This window comes from Syngnathus typhle, linkage group LG4 (assembly GCF_033458585.1).
Source record: "Syngnathus typhle isolate RoL2023-S1 ecotype Sweden linkage group LG4, RoL_Styp_1.0, whole genome shotgun sequence".
In the NCBI taxonomy this organism is placed as follows: domain Eukaryota; kingdom Metazoa; phylum Chordata; class Actinopteri; order Syngnathiformes; family Syngnathidae; genus Syngnathus; species Syngnathus typhle.
In genome coordinates, this window is record NC_083741.1 from 7,096,972 (window position 1) to 7,117,030 (window position 20,059).

At 43.3% G+C, this 20,059-nt stretch overlaps 5 non-coding genes across 5 annotated transcripts; all 5 read left to right on the forward strand.

The window, feature by feature from the left end:
- The first annotated feature begins 325 nt into the window (after positions 1–325).
- Positions 326–407, forward strand: trnal-aag (transfer RNA leucine (anticodon AAG)). Its single transcript has one exon. It is a non-coding gene; the product is annotated as a tRNA-Leu (tRNA).
- Positions 408–3,194: 2,787 nt separating this feature from the next.
- trnal-uag (transfer RNA leucine (anticodon UAG)) lies at positions 3,195–3,276 on the forward strand. The gene has a single exon. It is a non-coding gene; the product is annotated as a tRNA-Leu (tRNA).
- A 3,809-nt stretch (positions 3,277–7,085) lies between these two features.
- On the forward strand, positions 7,086–7,167 carry trnal-aag (transfer RNA leucine (anticodon AAG)). The gene has a single exon. It is a non-coding gene; the product is annotated as a tRNA-Leu (tRNA).
- Positions 7,168–10,977: 3,810 nt separating this feature from the next.
- Positions 10,978–11,059, forward strand: trnal-aag (transfer RNA leucine (anticodon AAG)). The gene has a single exon. It is a non-coding gene; the product is annotated as a tRNA-Leu (tRNA).
- Positions 11,060–13,853: 2,794 nt separating this feature from the next.
- On the forward strand, positions 13,854–13,935 carry trnal-uag (transfer RNA leucine (anticodon UAG)). Its single transcript has one exon. It is a non-coding gene; the product is annotated as a tRNA-Leu (tRNA).
- The last annotated feature ends 6,124 nt before the right edge of the window (positions 13,936–20,059 follow it).

Here is a 20,059-nt window from a genome sequence, read left to right on the forward strand (position 1 = left end):
GTAGGAGTTGGCTTCGTATGTCCAGCCTGTTCGTTGTTGAGGATGGAATGTTTCTTCTTTGTTACATTATCAACAAGGCGGTGTAGGACAGCACTAATTTGGGTGCTGTGTGGGGAAACTAGCTATGTGTCTTCCGATTTCAAAGTTTTAATCTTCTGATTGTCACTCATATTGTTTCGCATCTGTTGTGTACAGGCTTCATTACATTATGAACAAAGCTCCGTCGGCCAGCACTAACCTGGATGCTGGTGAAGAAACCAACTAGGTATCCTCCAATTTCACGTCTTAATAGAATGATCAACAAATGGAGAAACTGCAGAAGGTCGGTAGTGTGGCCGAGCGGTCTAAGGCGCTGGATTAAGGCTCCAGTCTCTCATGAGGCGTGGGTTCAAATCCCACCACTGCCACTTATGCATCAATTCAGGTGTTTTCTTCTTGCCCAACTCCTGTCAGTGCAGCTTTGTAAAGTATCAGGACTCAGAAGTGGTAGCCTCTGCTATCCTCTACGCTGTGGTCTGTTGTGCTCCGAGCAGCACAGAGAGGGATAGGAAGAGGCTCAACAAACTGGTTACGAGGGCGAGCTCTGTGGTGGGCTGCCCTCTTGACACTGTTGAGGAGGTGGGCGAGAGGAGGGTGCTAGCCAGGCTAGCATCCATCAGGAACAACCCCTCTCACCCACTGCATCTGACCTTGGAGAACTTGAGCAGCCCCTTCAGTCAGAGACTCAGACTCCCCCCGTGTAAGAAGGAACGCTACCGCAGCTCCTTCATCCCCACCACAATTAGGCTGTACAATGACAACCTGTAAACACATCCTTCTGTGCAATACTTTTCCCCGTAACGTGCAATTCTTAACCCCAATGTGCAATTTAAGCCCGATGTGCAATATCCTCTGCCACACAATGCATGGATCTATTTCACTTCGATAACCCGTGCACTATTTATTTTTGTTATTAGCATTACTAAACTTCATACTCTTCATACACTTTACGACACTTTACCACTATTTTATCTTCTTTTTGCAAATATTCATAGCTTATATTTTTAGTTTTACTACAATTGCTGTTATTTTTCCATATTTTTCTTTTTATATTGTATTCTATTTTTTATGAAAGGAGGACTACGGTCCAGAAGTCTCTTTTTGCACCTTTATCCCCCAACTTGTACCTTCCTGTGAATCGAGCTGTTGTTACATGCAGTTTCTCACACGTGAGATTAATAAAGTTCCTCTTATCTTATCTTAACAGATGTAGAAACTGCAGAAGGTCTTTTAAATGATTTTTTAATTTGGAAAAAAAACTCCGCGATATAGTGAACCCGCGATAAACGAAATGCTAAGTAGCGAGGGATCAATGTAATAGGTAAGGACATTGTGTATTTGGACTGAGAATGGTGAAAGAAGTCACATACATGCCTCGCAATCTGTATGCATTGAGGATGGATCACCCTCCACGCAGCACAGCCAACGTGTGGAAAATATTATCCCCACAGCACTTCTTCTCAAAAGTATGACTTAAGAGAATGTCCAAAGCTTTGCAAACTTCACTAAGGTCCAAATAACAGAGGATGGTTTCGATCCATCGACCTCTGGGTTATGGGCCCAGCACGCTTCCGCTGCGCCACTCTGCTGCATAACACAGGTTACTCATGATGTCCTCCAATTGGCAAACAAGCATTCGGTTCCAGGCTTCATTAGTTTATGATCAAAGCTCAGTCGGGCAGCACTAACCTGGATGCTATCAAATGCTATGGTTTAAAAAACAACTAGTCCCTGATCTAACAATTAAGTCAAGTCAAGTTTATTTATATAGCCCTAAATCACAAGCAGTCTCAAAGGGCTTCACACATACAAAACAAATTGACAATTATTCTCAAAGCATCCCCTGATCTTAAGCTCCCATTTTAAAGTTGAGTCTAATATAATATATAATGGGTTAAAATATAAAAATTGTATAAATATATTATGTTTTTAAGATTGAGTTCACTGTAAAATGTTTCTGAAGAGATTTTTGAAGGATCAAGCCATTGTGAGTCTCAAATACGGATTGAGGGGGTTCCCGGTGATCCGCGTCCAGGCGAGGGAAAACCAAATCCAATTTTGTTTCTTATCATTAGGAGTTTTTGTGAGCCGTGCTTTATCTGGCCCCTCACCTAGGACCCATTTGCCATGGGTGACCCTACTAGACACTTCTGTGCTCGACACGGATTGTCCATACTGAACACCATGAGGTGAGAAGTCTATCTGTACGGGCAACGACCGACACTTAAGTTCAACAAAGATTGAAAAAAAGTGTTGTTCTTGATCCTTGACTATGGCTTCTGCATTTTAAATTGAAGTTGAGGATTCTAGGTAGGTAGTGTGGCCGAGCGGTTTAAAGCACTGAATTAAGCCTTCAGTCTCTCATGAGGAGACATATTCCATGTGAAACCTAATTGATGTGGAGTGGTGGTGATTTCATGGGGAAAGTTCAGCTGTGCAGCGGAGACACCAGCCCTCATGTTCCAGTCCCTTGCCTGGAACTGGAACAGGAGGGCTGGTGTCTCTGCTTCTCTCCCCTTTCCTCACAAACCTAACAGGGAGCTGTTTGGCTGCAGACTGGTTGTTGGAACTCTTTTCTGCTGGTCTTGAGAACTTCGGCAAGCTTCGTCAGGACTGGCGTCGTCTATAGCGTGCCTGTGTCAGTGCTCTTTTGCAGCCTGACAGTAGGTGCTGTAGGCTTGCGTTAGGTGCGCTGCACAAGGGACAGCTCCCTTCCTGCCTTCTCCTGCTTGTAGTCCAAGGTTATGGACTGGATCGGCAGTTGCAGCGCGGTTGCCCCGAACAAGCCCGTGTCAGAGAAGCCTTTCGGTAAACCGAGGCATTTCCGAATGTAGGAGTTGGCTTAGTATGTCCAGCCTGTTCGTTGTTGAGGATGGAATGTTTCTTCTTTGTTACATTATCAACAAGGCGGTTTAGGAAAGCACTAATTTGGGTGCTGTGTGGGGAAACTAGCTATGTGTCTTCCGATTTCAAAGTTTTAATCTTCTGATTGTCACTCATATTGTTTCGCATCTGTTGTGTACAGGCTTCATTACATAATGAACAAAGCTCCGTCGGCCAGCACTAACCTGGATGCTGGTGAAGAAACCAACTAGGTATCCTCCAATTTCACGTCTTAATAGAATGATCAATAAATGTAGAAACTGCAGAAGGTCGGTAGTGTGGCCGAGCGGTCTAAGCCGCTGGATTTAGGCTCCAGTCTCTCCTGAGGCGTGGGTTCAAATCCCACCACTGCCACTTATGCATCAATTCAGGTGTTTTCTTCTTGCCCAACTCCTGTCAGTGCAGCTGTGTAAAGTATCAGGACTCAGAAGTGGTAGCCTCTGCTATCCTCTACGCTGTGGTCTGTTGGGCTCCGAGCAGCACAGAGAGGGATAGGAAGAGGCTCAAGAAACTGGTTAAGAGGGCCAGCTCTGTGGTAGGCTGCCCTCTTGACACTGTTGAGGAGGTGGGTGAGAGGAGGGTGCTAGCCAGGCTAACATCCATCAGGAACAACCCCTCTCACCCACTGCATCTGACCTTGGAGAACTTGAGCAGCCCCTTCAGTCAGAGACTCAGACTCCCCCCGTGTAAGAAGGAACGCTACCGCAGCTCCTTCATCCCCACCGCAATTAGGCTGTACAATGACGACCTCTAAACACATCCTTCTGTGAAATACTTTTCCCCGTAACGTGCAATTCTTAACCCCAATGTGCAATTTAAGCCCAATGTGCAATATCCTCTGCCACACAATGCATGGATCTATTTCACTTCGATAACCCGTGCACTATTTCTTTTTGTTATTAGCATTACTAAACTTCATACTCTTCATACACTTTACGACACTTTACCACTATTTTATCTTCTTTTTGTAAATATTCATAGCTTATATTTTTAGTTTTACTACAATTGCTGTTATTTTTCCATATTTTTCTTTTTATATTGTATTCTATTTTTTATGCCGGAGGACTACGGTCCAGAAGTCTCTTTTTGCACCTTTATCCCCTAACTTGTACCTTCCTGTAAATCGAGCTGTTGTTACATGCAGTTTCTCACACGTGAGATTAATAAAGTTCCTCTTATCTTATTTTAACAGATTGTTAGAAAAATGTATATATATGTTATCATGCGTTTTCTAATCAATGCCTTACCGCAATATTACTGCAATATATGCTTGCTGTTTGGCCTTGCTGTTTTTATGATGTACCACAGAAGGACAGTTCCTTTCTAACAAAGACCACTTTGTTAGACAACATGCCTCATTGCTGTCCTGCACCCCAGATGAACCTCCAAGTGACCATTAAAGTCAGGGTTTCGCAACTATCTTGATCGTAGGATTAGGTTGGAATGTATATAACCAGTAATAAATAACTTAGCTTGTTGCATCCTACACAATGTCGTAAAACTTCCCTTGCTATGTTTTAACTAGAGGTCAAAGGTTTTTTCTTCTGTATCCAGTCCACTCAAACTCTTCCCAGATGTTCTTATCAGTATGTAAACACCTAGTGATTTTTGCTTACGAGACAAAGCCCACATGCTTTCCTCCTCCCCTTTTAGTGGCTTATGTCTCACACTGTGGGTAGGGCAAATCCAAATAAAAAGAGCGGGAGTGCCTACAGATATTCAGTGTGTGTAGAGATTGTATTAAGCTATCTGTACTGCACTCCTCGCGAGAAAAGACTTAATATACTGTCTCACTTGTGGTTTGTTTGCTGTTGCTCTTCTTAATAGTTATTCAGTCAGCGAAATAAACCTGACACAGATGTAGAAACTGCAGAAGGTCTTTTAAATGATTTTTTAATTTGGAAAAAAAACTCCGCGATATAGTGAACCCGCGATAAACGAAATGCGAAGTAGCGAGGGATCACTGTAATAGGTAAGGACATTGTGTATTTGGACTGAGAATGGTGAAAGAAGTCACATACATGCCTCGCAATCTGTATGCATTGAGGATGGATCAACCTCCACGCAGCACAGCCAACGTGTGGAAAATATTATCCCCACAGCACTTCTTCTCAAAAGTATGACTTAAGAGAATGTCCGAAGCTTTGCAAACTTCACTAAGGTCCAAATAGCAGAGGATGGTTTCGATCCATCGACCTCTGGGTTATGGGCCCAGCACGCTTCCGCTGCGCCACTCTGCTGCATAACACTGGTTACTCATGATGTCCTCCAATTGGCAAACAAGCATTCGGTTCCAGGCTTCATTAGTTTATGATCAAAGCTCAGTCGGGCAGCACTAACGTGGATGCGATCATATGCTATGGTTTAAAAAACAACTAGTCCCTGATCTAACAATTAAGCAGTCTCAAAGGGCTTCACACATACAAAACAAATTGACAATTATTCTCAAAAGCATCCCCTGATCTTAAGCTCCCATTTTAAAGATGAGTCTAATATATTATATAATGGATTAAAATATAAAAATATTAAACATGTATAAATATATTATGTTTTTAAGATTGAGTTCACTGTAAAATGTTTCTGAAGAGATTTTTGAAGGATCAAGCCATTGTGAGTCTCGAATACGGATTGAGGGGGGCCCCGGTGATCCGCGTCCAGGCGAGGGAAAACCAAATCCAATTTTGTTTCTTATCATTAGGGGTTTTTGTGAGCCGTGCTTTATCTGGCCTCTCACCTAGGACCCTTTTGCCATGGGTGACCCTACTAGACACTTCTGTGCTCGACACGGATTGTCCATACTGAACACCATGAGGTGAGAAGTCTATCTGTACAGGCAACGACCGACACTTAAGTTCAACAAAGATTGAAAAAAAGTGTTGTTCCTGATCCTTGGTGTTTATATGACTATGGCTTCTGCATTTTAAATTGAAGTTGAGGATTCTAGGTAGGTAGTGTGGCCGAGCGGTTTAAAGCACTGAATTAAGCCTTCAGTCTCTCATGAGGAGACATATTCCATGTGAAACCTAATTGACGTGGAGTGGTGGTGATTTCATGGGGAAAGTTCAGCTGTGCAGTGGAGACACCAGCCCTCATGTTCCAGTCCCTTGCCTGAAACTGGAACAGGAGGGCTGGTGTCTCCGCTTCTCTCCCCTTTCCTCACAAACCTAACAGGGAGCTGTTTGGCTGCAGACTGGTTGTTGGAACTCTTTTCTGCTGGTCTCGAGAACTTCGGCCAGCTTCGTCAGGACTGGCGCCGTCTATAGCGTGCCTGTGTCAGTGCTCTTTTGCAGCCTGACAGTAGGTGCTGTAGGCTTGCGTTTGGTGCGCTGCAAGAGGGACAGCTCCCTTCCTTGTCAAATCACTGGCGGAGCTTTCTGTGGATAAGTTGACCTGATCAGAAAGCTGTCTGGCTTGCGGGATCTTCCACAGGTAAGCCCAGCTGAGAGGACTCCCCTTCCCAAGTGGTCCATCTCCTTTGGCCACCCTGTGACACGGCCTTGATGGTGGACTGCTCCTGCTTTGATCTTGAAACCTCTTCCACAACCAAGCTTTTCGTTCCCTCTTTGTGGCCTTGGACCAGAGTCGTGGAGGCTCTTCCCAGCCAAGCCCCACTCTCCTTTCTTGCACCTTGCCAATTATTTCCTGATGTTGAAGCCTGCCGATAGCACCACAAGTGCAATTCTCACAGTACGATCTGAGGATTCTTTTAACTCAAGAACGAACCTGACCTTCTCCTGCTTGTAGCTCAAGATTATGGACTGGATCGGCAGCTGCAGCGCGGTTGCCTCGAACAAGCCCGTTTCAGAGAAGCCTTTCGGTAAACCGAGCCGTTTCCGAATGTAGGAGTTGGCTTAGTATGTCCAGCCTGTTCGTTGTTGAGGATGGAATGTTTCTTCTTTGTTACATTATCAACAAGGCGGTGTAGGACAGCACTAATTTGGGTGCTGTGTGGGGAAACTAGCTATGTGTCTTCCGATTTCAAAGTTTTAATCTTCTGATTGTCACTCATATTTTTTCGCATCTGTTGTGTACAGGCTTCATTACATTATGAACAAAGCTCCGTCGGCCAGCACTAACCTGGATGCTGGTGAAGAAACCAACTAGGTATCCTCCAATTTCACGTCTTAATAGAATGATCAACAAATGGAGAAACGCAGAAGGTCGGTAGTGTGGCCGAGCGGTCTAAGGCGCTGGATTAAGGCTCCAGTCTCTCATGAGGCGTGGGTTCAAATCCCACCACTGCCACTTGTGCATCAATTCAGGTGTTTTCTTCTTGCCCAACTCCTGTCAGTGCAGCTGTGTAAAGTATCAGGACTCAGAAGTGGTAGCCTCTGCTATCCTCTACGCTGTGGTCTGTTGTGCTCCGAGCAGCACAGAGAGGGATAGGAAGAGGCTCAACAAACTGGTTAAGAGGGCGAGCTCTGTGGTGGGCTGCCCTCTTGACACTGTTGAGGAGGTGGGCGAGAGGAGGGTGCTAGCCAGGCTAGCATCCATCAGGAACAACCCCTCTCACCCACTGCATCTGACCTTTGAGAACTTGAGCAGCCCCTTCAGTCAGAGACTCAGACTCCCCCCGTGTAAGAAGGAACGCTACCGCAGCTCCTTCATCCCCACCGCAATTAGGCTGTACAATGACAACCTGTAAACACATCCTTCTGTGCAATACTTTTCCACGTAACGTGCAATTCTTAACCCCAATGTGCAATCTAAGCCCAATGTGCAATATCCTCTGCCACACAATGCATGGATCTATTTCACTTCGATAACCCGTGCACTATTTCTTTTTGTTATTAGCATTACTAAACTTCATACTCTTCATACACTTTACGACACTTTACCACTATTTTATCTTCTTTTTGTAAATATTCATAGCTTATATTTCTAGTTTTACTACAATTGCTGTTATTTTTCCATATTTTTCTTTTTATATTGTATTCTATTTTTTATGCCGGAGGACTACGGTCCAGAAGTCTCTTTTTGCACCTTTATCCCCTAACTTGTACCTTCCTGTAAATCGAGCTGTTGTTACATGCAGTTTCTCACACGTGAGATTAATAAAGTTCCTCTTATCTTATTTTAACAGATTGTTAGAAAAATGTATATATATGTTATCATGCGTTTTCTAATCAATGCCTTACCGCAATATTACTGCAATATATGCTTGCTGTTTGGCCTTGCTGTTTTTATGATGTACCACAGAAGGACAGTTCCTTTCTAACAAAGACCACTTTGTTAGACAACATGCCTCATTGCTGTCCTGCACCCCAGATGAACCTCCAAGTGACCATTAAAGTCAGGGTTTCCCAACTATCTTGATCGTAGGATTAGGTTGGAATGTATATAACCAGTAATAAATAACTTAGCTTGTTGCATCCTACACAATGTCGTAAAACTTCCCTTGCTATGTTTTAACTAGAGGTCAAAGGTTTTTTCTTCTGTATCCAGTCCACTCAAACTCTTCCCAGATGTTCTTATCAGTATGTAAACACCTAGTGATTTTTGCTTACGAGACAAAGCCCACATGCTTTCCTCCTCCCCTTTTAGTGGCTTATGTCTCACACTGTGGGTAGGGCAAATCCAAATAAAAAGAGCGGGAGTGCCTACAGATATTCAGTGTGTGTAGAGATTGTATTAAGCTATCTGTACTGCACTCCTCGCGAGAAAAGACTTAATATACTGTCTCACTTGTGGTTTGTTTGCTGTTGCTCTTCTTAATAGTTATTCAGTCAGCGAAATAAACCTGACACAGATGTAGAAACTGCAGAAGGTCTTTTAAATGATTTTTTAATTTGGAAAAAAAACTCCGCGATATAGTGAACCCGCGATAAACGAAATGCGAAGTAGCGAGGGATCACTGTAATAGGTAAGGACATTGTGTATTTGGACTGAGAATGGTGAAAGAAGTCACATACATGCCTCGCAATCTGTATGCATTGAGGATGGATCAACCTCCACGCAGCACAGCCAACGTGTGGAAAATATTATCCCCACAGCACTTCTTCTCAAAAGTATGACTTAAGAGAATGTCCGAAGCTTTGCAAACTTCACTAAGGTCCAAATAGCAGAGGATGGTTTCGATCCATCGACCTCTGGGTTATGGGCCCAGCACGCTTCCGCTGCGCCACTCTGCTGCATAACACTGGTTATTCATGCTGTCCTCCAATTGGCAAACAAGCATTCGGTTCCAGGCTTCATTAGTTTATGATCAAAGCTCAGTCGGGCAGCACTAACGTGGATGCGATCATATGCTATGGTTTAAAAAACAACTAGTCCCTGATCTAACAATCAAGCAGTCTCAAAGGGCTTCACACATACAAAACAAATTGACAATTATTCTCAAAAGCATCCCCTGATCTTAAGCTCCCATTTTAAAGATGAGTCTAATATATTATATAATGGATTAAAATATAAAAATATTAAACATGTATAAATATATTATGTTTTTAAGATTGAGTTGACTGTAAAATGTTTCTGAAGAGATTTTTGAAGGATCAAGCCATTGTGAGTCTCAAATACGGATTGAGGGGGGCCCCGGTGATCCGCGTCCAGGCGAGGGAAAACCAAATCCAATTTTGTTTCTTATCATTAGGGGTTTTTGTGAGCCGTGCTTTATCTGGCCTCTCACCTAGGACCCTTTTGCCATGGGTGACCCTACTAGACACTTCTGTGCTCGACACGGATTGTCCATACTGAACACCATGAGGTGAGAAGTCTATCTGTACAGGCAACGACCGACACTTAAGTTCAACAAAGATTGAAAAAAAGTGTTGTTCCTGATCCTTGGTGTTTATATGACTATGGCTTCTGCATTTTAAATTGAAGTTGAGGATTCTAGGTAGGTAGTGTGGCCGAGCGGTTTAAAGCACTGAATTAAGCCTTCAGTCTCTCATGAGGAGACATATTCCATGTGAAACCTAATTGACGTGGAGTGGTGGTGATTTCATGGGGAAAGTTCAGCTGTGCAGTGGAGACACCAGCCCTCATGTTCCAGTCCCTTGCCTGAAACTGGAACAGGAGGGCTGGTGTCTCCGCTTCTCTCCCCTTTCCTCACAAACCTAACAGGGAGCTGTTTGGCTGCAGACTGGTTGTTGGAACTCTTTTCTGCTGGTCTCGAGAACTTCGGCCAGCTTCGTCAGGACTGGCGCCGTCTATAGCGTGCCTGTGTCAGTGCTCTTTTGCAGCCTGACAGTAGGTGCTGTAGGCTTGCGTTTGGTGCGCTGCAAGAGGGACAGCTCCCTTCCTTGTCAAATCACTGGCGGAGCTTTCTGTGGATAAGTTGACCTGATCAGAAAGCTGTCTGGCTTGCGGGATCTTCCACAGGTAAGCCCAGCTGAGAGGACTCCCCTTCCCAAGTGGTCCATCTCCTTTGGCCACCCTGTGACACGGCCTTGATGGTGGACTGCTCCTGCTTTGATCTTGAAACCTCTTCCACAACCAAGCTTTTCGTTCCCTCTTTGTGGCCTTGGACCAGAGTCGTGGAGGCTCTTCCCAGCCAAGCCCCACTCTCCTTTCTTGCACCTTGCCAATTATTTCCTGATGTTGAAGCCTGCCGATAGCACCACAAGTGCAATTCTCACAGTACGATCTGAGGATTCTTTTAACTCAAGAACGAACCTGACCTTCTCCTGCTTGTAGCTCAAGATTATGGACTGGATCGGCAGTTGCAGCGCGGTTGCCTCGAACAAGCCCGTTTCAGAGAAGCCTTTCGGTAAACCGAGCCGTTTCCGAATGTAGGAGTTGGCTTAGTATGTCCAGCCTGTTCGTTGTTGAGGATGGAATGTTTCTTCTTTGTTACATTATCAACAAGGCGGTGTAGGACAGCACTAATTTGGGTGCTGTGTGGGGAAACTAGCTATGTGTCTTCCGATTTCAAAGTTTTAATCTTCTGATTGTCACTCATATTTTTTCGCATCTGTTGTGTACAGGCTTCATTACATTATGAACAAAGCTCCGTCGGCCAGCACTAACCTGGATGCTGGTGAAGAAACCAACTAGGTATCCTCCAATTTCACGTCTTAATAGAATGATCAACAAATGGAGAAACTGCAGAAGGTCGGTAGTGTGGCCGAGCGGTCTAAGGCGCTGGATTAAGGCTCCAGTCTCTCATGAGGCGTGGGTTCAAATCCCACCACTGCCACTTATGCATCAATTCAGGTGTTTTCTTCTTGCCCAACTCCTGTCAGTGCAGCTGTGTAAAGTATCAGGACTCAGAAGTGGTAGCCTCTGCTATCCTCTACGCTGTGGTCTGTTGTGCTCCGAGCAGCACAGAGAGGGATAGGAAGAGGCTCAACAAACTGGTTAAGAGGGCGAGCTCTGTGGTGGGCTGCCTTCTTGACACTGTTGAGGAGGTGGGCGAGAGGAGGGTGCTAGCCAGGCTAGCATCCATCAGGAACAACCCCTCTCACCCACTGCATCTGACCTTTGAGAACTTGAGCAGCCCCTTCAGTCAGAGACTCAGACTCCCCCCGTGTAAGAAGGAACGCTACCGCAGCTCCTTCATCCCCACCGCAATTAGGCTGTACAATGACAACCTGTAAACACATCCTTCTGTGCAATACTTTTCCACGTAACGTGCAATTCGTAACCCCAATGTGCAATTTAAGCCCGATGTGCAATATCCTCTGCCACACAATGCATGGATCTATTTCACTTCGATAACCCGCGCACTATTTCTTTTTGTTATTAGCATTACTAAACTTCATACTCTTCATACACTTTACGACACTTTACCACTATTTTATCTTCTTTTTGCAAATATTCATAGCTTATATTTTTAGTTTTACTACAATTGCTGTTATTTTTCCATATTTTTCTTTTTATATTGTATTCTATTTCTTATGAAAGGAGGACTACGGTCCAGAAGTCTCTTTTTGCACCTTTATCCCCCAACTTGTACCTTCCTGTGAATCGAGCTGTTGTTACATGCAGTTTCTCACACGTGAGATTAATAAAGTTCCTCTTATCTTATCTTAACAGATGTAGAAACTGCAGAAGGTCTTTTAAATGATTTTTTAATTTGGAAGAAAAACTCCGCGATATAGTGAACCCGCGATAAACGAAATGCTAAGTAGCGAGGGATCAATGTAATAGGTAAGGACATTGTGTATTTGGACTGAGAATGGTGAAAGAAGTCACATACATGCCTCGCAATCTGTATGCATTGAGGATGGATCAACCTCCACGCAGCACAGCCAACGTGTGGAAAATATTATCCCCACAGCACTTCTTCTCAAAAGTATGACTTAAGAGAATGTCCAAAGCTTTGCAAACTTCACTAAGGTCCAAATAGCAGAGGATGGTTTCGATCCATCGACCTCTGGGTTATGGGCCCAGCACGCTTCCGCTGCGCCACTCTGCTGCATAACACAGGTTACTCATGATGTCCTCCAATTGGCAAACAAGCATTCGGTTCCAGGCTTCATTAGTTTATGATCAAAGCTCAGTCGGGCAGCACTAACCTGGATGCTATCATATGCTATGGTTTAAAAAACAACTAATCCCTGATCTAACAATTAAGTCAAGTCAAGTTTATTTATATAGCCCTAAATCACAAGCAGTCTCAAAGGGCTTCACACATACAAAACAAATTGACAATTATTCTCAAAGCATCCCCTGACCTTAAGCTCCCATTTTAAAGTTGAGTCTAATATAATATATAATGGGTTAAAATATAAAAATTGTATAAATATATTATGTTTTTAAGATTGAGTTCACTGTAAAATGTTTCTGAAGAGATTTTTGAAGGATCAAGCCATTGTGAGTCTCAAATACGGATTGAGGGGGGCCCCGGTGATCCGCGTCCAGGCGAGGGAAAACCAAATCCAATTTTGTTTCTTATCATTAGGAGTTTTTGTGAGCCGTGCTTTATCTGGCCCCTCACCTAGGACCCATTTGCCATGGGTGACCCTACTAGACACTTCTGTGCTCGACACGGATTGTCCATACTGAACACCATGAGGTGAGAAGTCTATCTGTACGGGCAACGACCGACACTTAAGTTCAACAAAGATTGAAAAAAAGTGTTGTTCTTGATCCTTGGTGTTTATATGACTATGGCTTCTGCATTTTAAATTGAAGTTGAGGATTCTAGGTAGGTAGTGTGGCCGAGCGGTTTAAAGCACTGAATTAAGCCTTCAGTCTCTCATGAGGAGACATATTCCATGTGAAACCTAATTGATGTGGAGTGGTGGTGATTTCATGGGGAAAGTTCAGCTGTGCAGCGGGGACACCAGCCCTCATGTTCCAGTCCCTTGCCTGGAACTGGAACAGGAGGGCTGGTGTCTCTGCTTCTCTCCCCTTTCCTCACAAACCTAACAGGGAGCTGTTTGGCTGCAGACTGGTTGTTGGAACTCTTTTCTGCTGGTCTTGAGAACTTCGGCAAGCTTCGTCAGGACTGGCGTCGTCTATAGCGTGCCTGTGTCAGTGCTCTTTTGCAGCCTGACAGTAGGTGCTGTAGGCTTGCGTTAGGTGCGCTGCACAAGGGACAGCTCCCTTCCTGCCTTCTCCTGCTTGTAGTCCAAGGTTATGGACTGGATCGGCAGTTGCAGCGCGGTTGCCCCGAACAAGCCCGTGTCAGAGAAGCCTTTCGGTAAACCGAGGCATTTCCGAATGTAGGAGTTGGCTTAGTATGTCCAGCCTGTTCGTTGTTGAGGATGGAATGTTTCTTCTTTGTTACATTATCAACAAGGCGGTTTAGGAAAGCACTAATTTGGGTGCTGTGTGGGGAAACTAGCTATGTGTCTTCCGATTTCAAAGTTTTAATCTTCTGATTGTCACTCATATTGTTTCGCATCTGTTGTGTACAGGCTTCATTACATAATGAACAAAGCTCCGTCGGCCAGCACTAACCTGGATGCTGGTGAAGAAACCAACTATCCTCCAATTTCACGTCTTAATAGAATGATCAATAAATGTAGAAACTGCAGAAGGTCGGTAGTGTGGCCGAGCGGTCTAAGCCGCTGGATTTAGGCTCCAGTCTCTCCTGAGGCGTGGGTTCAAATCCCACCACTGCCACTTATGCATCAATTCAGGTGTTTTCTTCTTGCCCAACTCCTGTCAGTGCAGCTGTGTAAAGTATCAGGACTCAGAAGTGGTAGCCTCTGCTATCCTCTACGCTGTGGTCTGTTGGGCTCCGAGCAGCACAGAGAGGGATATGAAGAGGCTCAAGAAACTGGTTAAGAGGGCCAGCTCTGTGGTAGGCTGCCCTCTTGACACTGTTGAGGAGGTGGGCGAGAGGAGGGTGCTAGCCAGGCTAACATCCATCAGGAACAACCCCTCTCACCCACTGCATCTGACCTTGGAGAACTTGAGCAGCCCCTTCAGTCAGAGACTCAGACTCCCCCCGTGTAAGAAGGAACGCTACCGCAGCTCCTTCATCCCCACCGCAATTAGGCTGTACAATGACAACCTGTAAACACATCCTTCTGTGCAATACTTTTCCCCGTAACGTGCAATTCTTAACCCCAATGTGCAATTTAAGCCCAATGTGCAATATCCTCTGCCACACAAAGCATGGATCTATTTCACTTCGATAACCCGTGCACTATTTCTTTTTGTTATTAGCATTACTAAACTTCATACTCTTCATACACTTTACGACACTTTACCACTATTTTATCTTCTTTTTGTAAATATTCATAGCTTATATTTTTAGTTTTACTACAATTGCTGTTATTTTTCCATATTTTTCTTTTTATATTGTATTCTATTTTTTATGCCGGAGGACTACGGTCCAGAAGTCTCTTTTTGCACCTTTATCCCCTAACTTGTACCTTCCTGTAAATCGAGCTGTTGTTACATGCAGTTTCTCACACGTGAGATTAATAAAGTTCCTCTTATCTTATTTTAACAGATTGTTAGAAAAATGTATATATATGTTATCATGCGTTTTCTAATCAATGCCTTACCGCAATATTACTGCAATATATGCTTGCTGTTTGGCCTTGCTGTTTTTATGATGTACCACAGAAGGACAGTTCCTTTCTAACAAAGACCACTTTGTTAGACAACATGCCTCATTGCTGTCCTGCACCCCAGATGAACCTCCAAGTGACCATTAAAGTCAGGGTTTCCCAACTATCTTGATCGTAGGATTAGGTTGGAATGTATATAACCAGTAATAAATAACTTAGCTTGTTGCATCCTACACAATGTCGTAAAACTTCCCTTGCTATGTTTTAACTAGAGGTCAAAGGTTTTTTCTTCTGTATCCAGTCCACTCAAACTCTTCCCAGATGTTCTTATCAGTATGTAAACACCTAGTGATTTTTGCTTACGAGACAAAGCCCACATGCTTTCCTCCTCCCCTTTTAGTGGCTTATGTCTCACACTGTGGGTAGGGCAAATCCAAATAAAAAGAGCGGGAGTGCCTACAGATATTCAGTGTGTGTAGAGATTGTATTAAGCTATCTGTACTGCACTCCTCGCGAGAAAAGACTTAATATACTGTCTCACTTGTGGTTTGTTTGCTGTTGCTCTTCTTAATAGTTATTCAGTCAGCGAAATAAACCTGACACAGATGTAGAAACTGCAGAAGGTCTTTTAAATGATTTTTTAATTTGGAAAAAAAACTCCGCGATATAGGGAACCCGCGATAAACGAAATGCGAAGTAGCGAGGGATCACTGTAATAGGTAAGGACATTGTGTATTTGGACTGAGAATGGTGAAAGAAGTCACATACATGCCTCGCAATCTGTATGCATTGAGGATGGATCAACCTCCACGCAGCACAGCCAACGTGTGGAAAATATGATCCCCACAGCACTTCTTCTCAAAAGTATGACTTAAGAGAATGTTTGCAAATTCACTAAGGTCCAAATTGCAGAGGATGGTTTCGATCCATCGACCTCTGGGTTATGGGCCCAGCACGCTTCCGCTGCGCCACTCTGCTGCATAACACAATTTACTCATGATGTCCTCCAATCGGCAAACAAGCATTCGGTTCCAGGCTTCATTAGTTTATGATCAAAGCTCAGTCGGGCAGCACTAACCTCGATGCTATCATATGCTATGGTTTAAAAAACAACTAGTCCCTGATCTAACAATTAAGTCAAGTCAAGTTTATTTATATAGCCCTAAATCACAAGCAGTCTCAAAGGGCTTCACACATACAAAACAAATTGACAATTATTCTCAAAGCATCCCCTGATCTTAAGCTCCCATTTTAAAGTTGAGTTTAATATATTATATAATGGGTTAAAATATAAAAATTGTATAAATATATTATGTTTTTAAGATTGAGTTCACTGTAAAATGTTTCTGAAGAGATTTTTGAAGGATCAAGCCATTGTGAGTCTCAAATACGGATTGAGGGGGGCCCCGGTGATCCGCGTCCAGGCGAGGGAAAACCAAATCCAATTTTGTTTCTTATCATTAGGGGTTTTTGTGAGCCGGGCTTTATCTGGCCCCTCACCTAGGACCCTTTTGCCATGGGTGACCCTACTAGACACTTCTGTGCTCGACACGGATTGTCCATACTGAACACCATGTTCAAACATAAGGGTGTCCCTGTGTGCACTTGGCACCAAGACACCCTAGGCCGCAGTTCGAAGATTGATTTTGTAGTCGTGTCATCGGATTTGCGGCCGCATGTTTTGGACACTCGGGTGAAGAGAGGTGCGGAGCTGTCAACTGATCACCACCTGGTGGTGGGTTGGCTCCGATAGTGGGTATGCCAGCTTCAGTCACGAAGGGAAGACTAGAGTTCCTTTTACAGATGATTTTATTGATCTTCGCCAAAAATATCACCGTAGAACTAACAGAAATAGAAACAACAAAACCATTAGTTCGTACATACATACATATTACACAAATAAACACATTACACACGAATAAAGAGGAACGAACACACCACTTTGCCTGCTTGTGGCTAGGGCTGGGGTTAATCTTCTTGAAAGATGAGTCTTTATATGGATTTAAACACCAGCGTCGGAGTCCGCCATACACTTATACTGATCGCTACAGGACGGGAACCGGAAGTTCGAGCCAAAACTCACGTGACGTAGAACCCCAAATTTTAGACTAATTCTCTACAAAAAATAGAATATATTTACTAATATGGAGATAATAGTGCCATAAACAATGTACACAACTTAAACAATGTACAAACAAAATAACTCAAAATAATTAGTGTAAACCTACATCGATCGCAAGAGCGCCATCCACTGGAATCAGCGAACGCTTCATGCACAAACTTACATCATTTACACTCCCACCATCACACTCTGTGTGATTCTTTAACAATTAACACAAAATAAACTGATTAAACCATGTGGAAATGTCAAATATGTGCTGTGTCTTATTAGTCCTTAGCTTCAAGTAAAAGTATAGTCTTGTGTATTGGTCTTTCCAAAAATGATTTAGTTGTATGTGTTTTGTTATTATCGTGTGTGGTGTCACTAACAAGAAGTTTGACCTTCCTAACTTTGTTGTCAGCTCCTGGAAACACTTCTACCACTTTGGCTAGTTTCCATTGGTTTCTTGGTAGACAATCATCTTGTAGTAATACAATGTCATTTATTTTCATGTCTCTTCGAGTCTTGTTCCACTTTCTTCTCTGTTGTAGGTTCAACAGGTATTCCTTCCTCCACCTGGTCCAGAAAATGTTGGGCAAATATTGAACTCTTTTCCATCTTTTCTGCAGATAGAGATCTTCTTTGACAAATTCTCCAGGAGGGGGTGAAATTATTGTAGATTTCATTATCAATATGTGGTTAGGCTTCACTGGTTCAGGTTCCACAGGGTCGTTGATACATTCTGCACTCAGTGGTCTGCTATTAACAATTGCCATGGCTTCATACATAAAGGTTCTCAAGGATGAGGTGTCAAGCCTTTGAGCAGTTTGATCCAAAATGGACTTCAAAACATTTCTTATTGTCCTTATTTGTCTCTCCCAGACTCCTCCCATGTGACTTGAAGCAGGTGGGTTGAGAACAAATTTGCAACCTAAGTCTTTGAGCTTTTGTTTACTTGTTTCCATGAGGTTCTGAAACTCATTTTTTACCCACAAAACTAGTGCCTTGATCACAGTGCAGTTGACTTACATCGCCACGTATTACTATGAAGCAGCGTAGAGAATTGATGAAACAATCTGTACTGAGATCATCTAAGACTTCAATGTGAACAGCTCGTGAACACATGCAGGTGAGTAACAGTCCGTATCTTTTCATTTCTTTCTTTCCTTCCTTTATGTAAAATGTGTTAGGGTGGTGCTCACTCTAACTTATTTTGCAAGGACCACACTGGAGTCAAGCAAGTCATTTTAGACACCTGCAGGCGGAGAGTTCACTCGTCGCTGTGCTTACAGCGATGGTCGAATGAAGTCTGACTCAGGCCTCGTCAGGTGCTTATTTATTGAGAGAAACAGAGTGGGGTTGAAAGTGGGGGTTGAAAGTGGGGGTGTGGGAACACACAGGATAAGGTGAAGACGGTCCCCTTCTGATCAAAGCATAGCAGGGGACCTTTTACGACGTTCTGTAAACAAAGCAACTTTGATTGCTTCCTCTGCAGCTAGTCAATAAGTTGAAAAGATCTTAGCACTTTGGTAAACTAATTTTGTCTAGACAGGACAAACTAGTTAAATTATTACAGGTTACATTCCAACATAATCATACGATGAAGATATTCTCCAAACCCTAACAAAATGGTCCGAAACAATCCATACCAGTTGTAGAAACTGGATGTCCTCTCAGTTTAGATCTTTGAAGTTGAAGCTTTAATAACTTTCATTCACAGTTACAGGTAGTACAACATTGACTCCTCGCTCGTCCTGTTCAACTACGACTCTCGGTCCCACTGTTTAACGCCCTCTTAAAGGGGTAGCGTCTAATTATCACGACACTACACCAGTGTACACAAATGGAGGTGTAGCTTCCAACCTTTCTGGAGGTAGGTTTGCCATACTTTGTTCTTGATTACATCTTCGGAATTTTCTGCATTTCACACATTTGTGAATGAATGATGACACACTACTACTGCAGCCAATAATCCATATTCCATTGGCCCGTATTTCATTAAGAGTTATTCCACGGCCTTGATGATGAATCTTTTCATGGAAATGCTTAATGAGTAAGTTTGACACATGGTGTTCCTTTGGAAGGATAGCAGGATGTTTGACATTTGGATGTAGTGATGCACCAGTTAGTCGTCCTACTCTCAAGACATCTTACTTGTCAATGAAGGGACTTAACTTGTGAAGGTTAGTTTGTGCTGTCTGAACTTCACCCTTCCGTTTCAGTGACTTGATTTCTTTGCTGAATGCTTCATTTTGTACAGTTCGAATTATGAATTCTTCTGCATCCTTTCTCTCTTCCAAAGTACTCGTTTCATGTGACATTTTTGTCTTGCTCTTTACACACTTTGCCAAGCGTTTGTGTCTTGCTATGGCCCTTACCAATCTTTTCCAATCTGAAAGGTTTTGCATTCTTTTGATAAATGAATTCTCTTCTTTTGCTTCTACTTTGAAAACGTGTGACATTTTTAGTTCTGGGTCTTTACTGTCAATATCTTTGAATTTGTCTTGGTCTTTTGGAAGTTCCTTTTGCCATAGAAAATTCGGCCCAGTGAACCAATTTGATTCTTTGGGTTCCTTGGTCATAACTCCTCGAGACGCATGACCAGCGGGATTTTGTTCAGAGGGAACATATCGCCATTGACTTGGTTCAGTACTTGATCTGATTCTTTGAATGCGATTTGCTACAAATACATGGAATCGTCTTGCGTCACTGTTAATGTAACCAAGAACGACCTTGGAGTCAGTCCAAAAGTATTCTTGGAGGTCTTCAATCTCTAACTCTCTCTTCAGGAAGCAAGCTGTTCTTGTAGCCACTACCGCAGCAGAGAGCTCAAGCCTTGGAATTGTTGTCACTTTTGTTGGAGCAACTCTTGCCTTGCCCATCACAAGAGTACAGTGAACTTCTCCGGATGTGGTTACAGCTCTAAGGTATGAGCATACTCCATACCCCGAAGTACTAGCATCAGAAAAACTGTGCAATTGATACTGTTGAATGTCTTTGAATGTTGCAGGTACATAGCAACGTGGTATCTTTATTGAAAATAGGTTGACGAGGTCTTGTAGCCAGGCTTCCCAGTGCGGCTTAAGGTCATCTGGAAGCGGTTCATCCCAGTCTAACTTGTCTT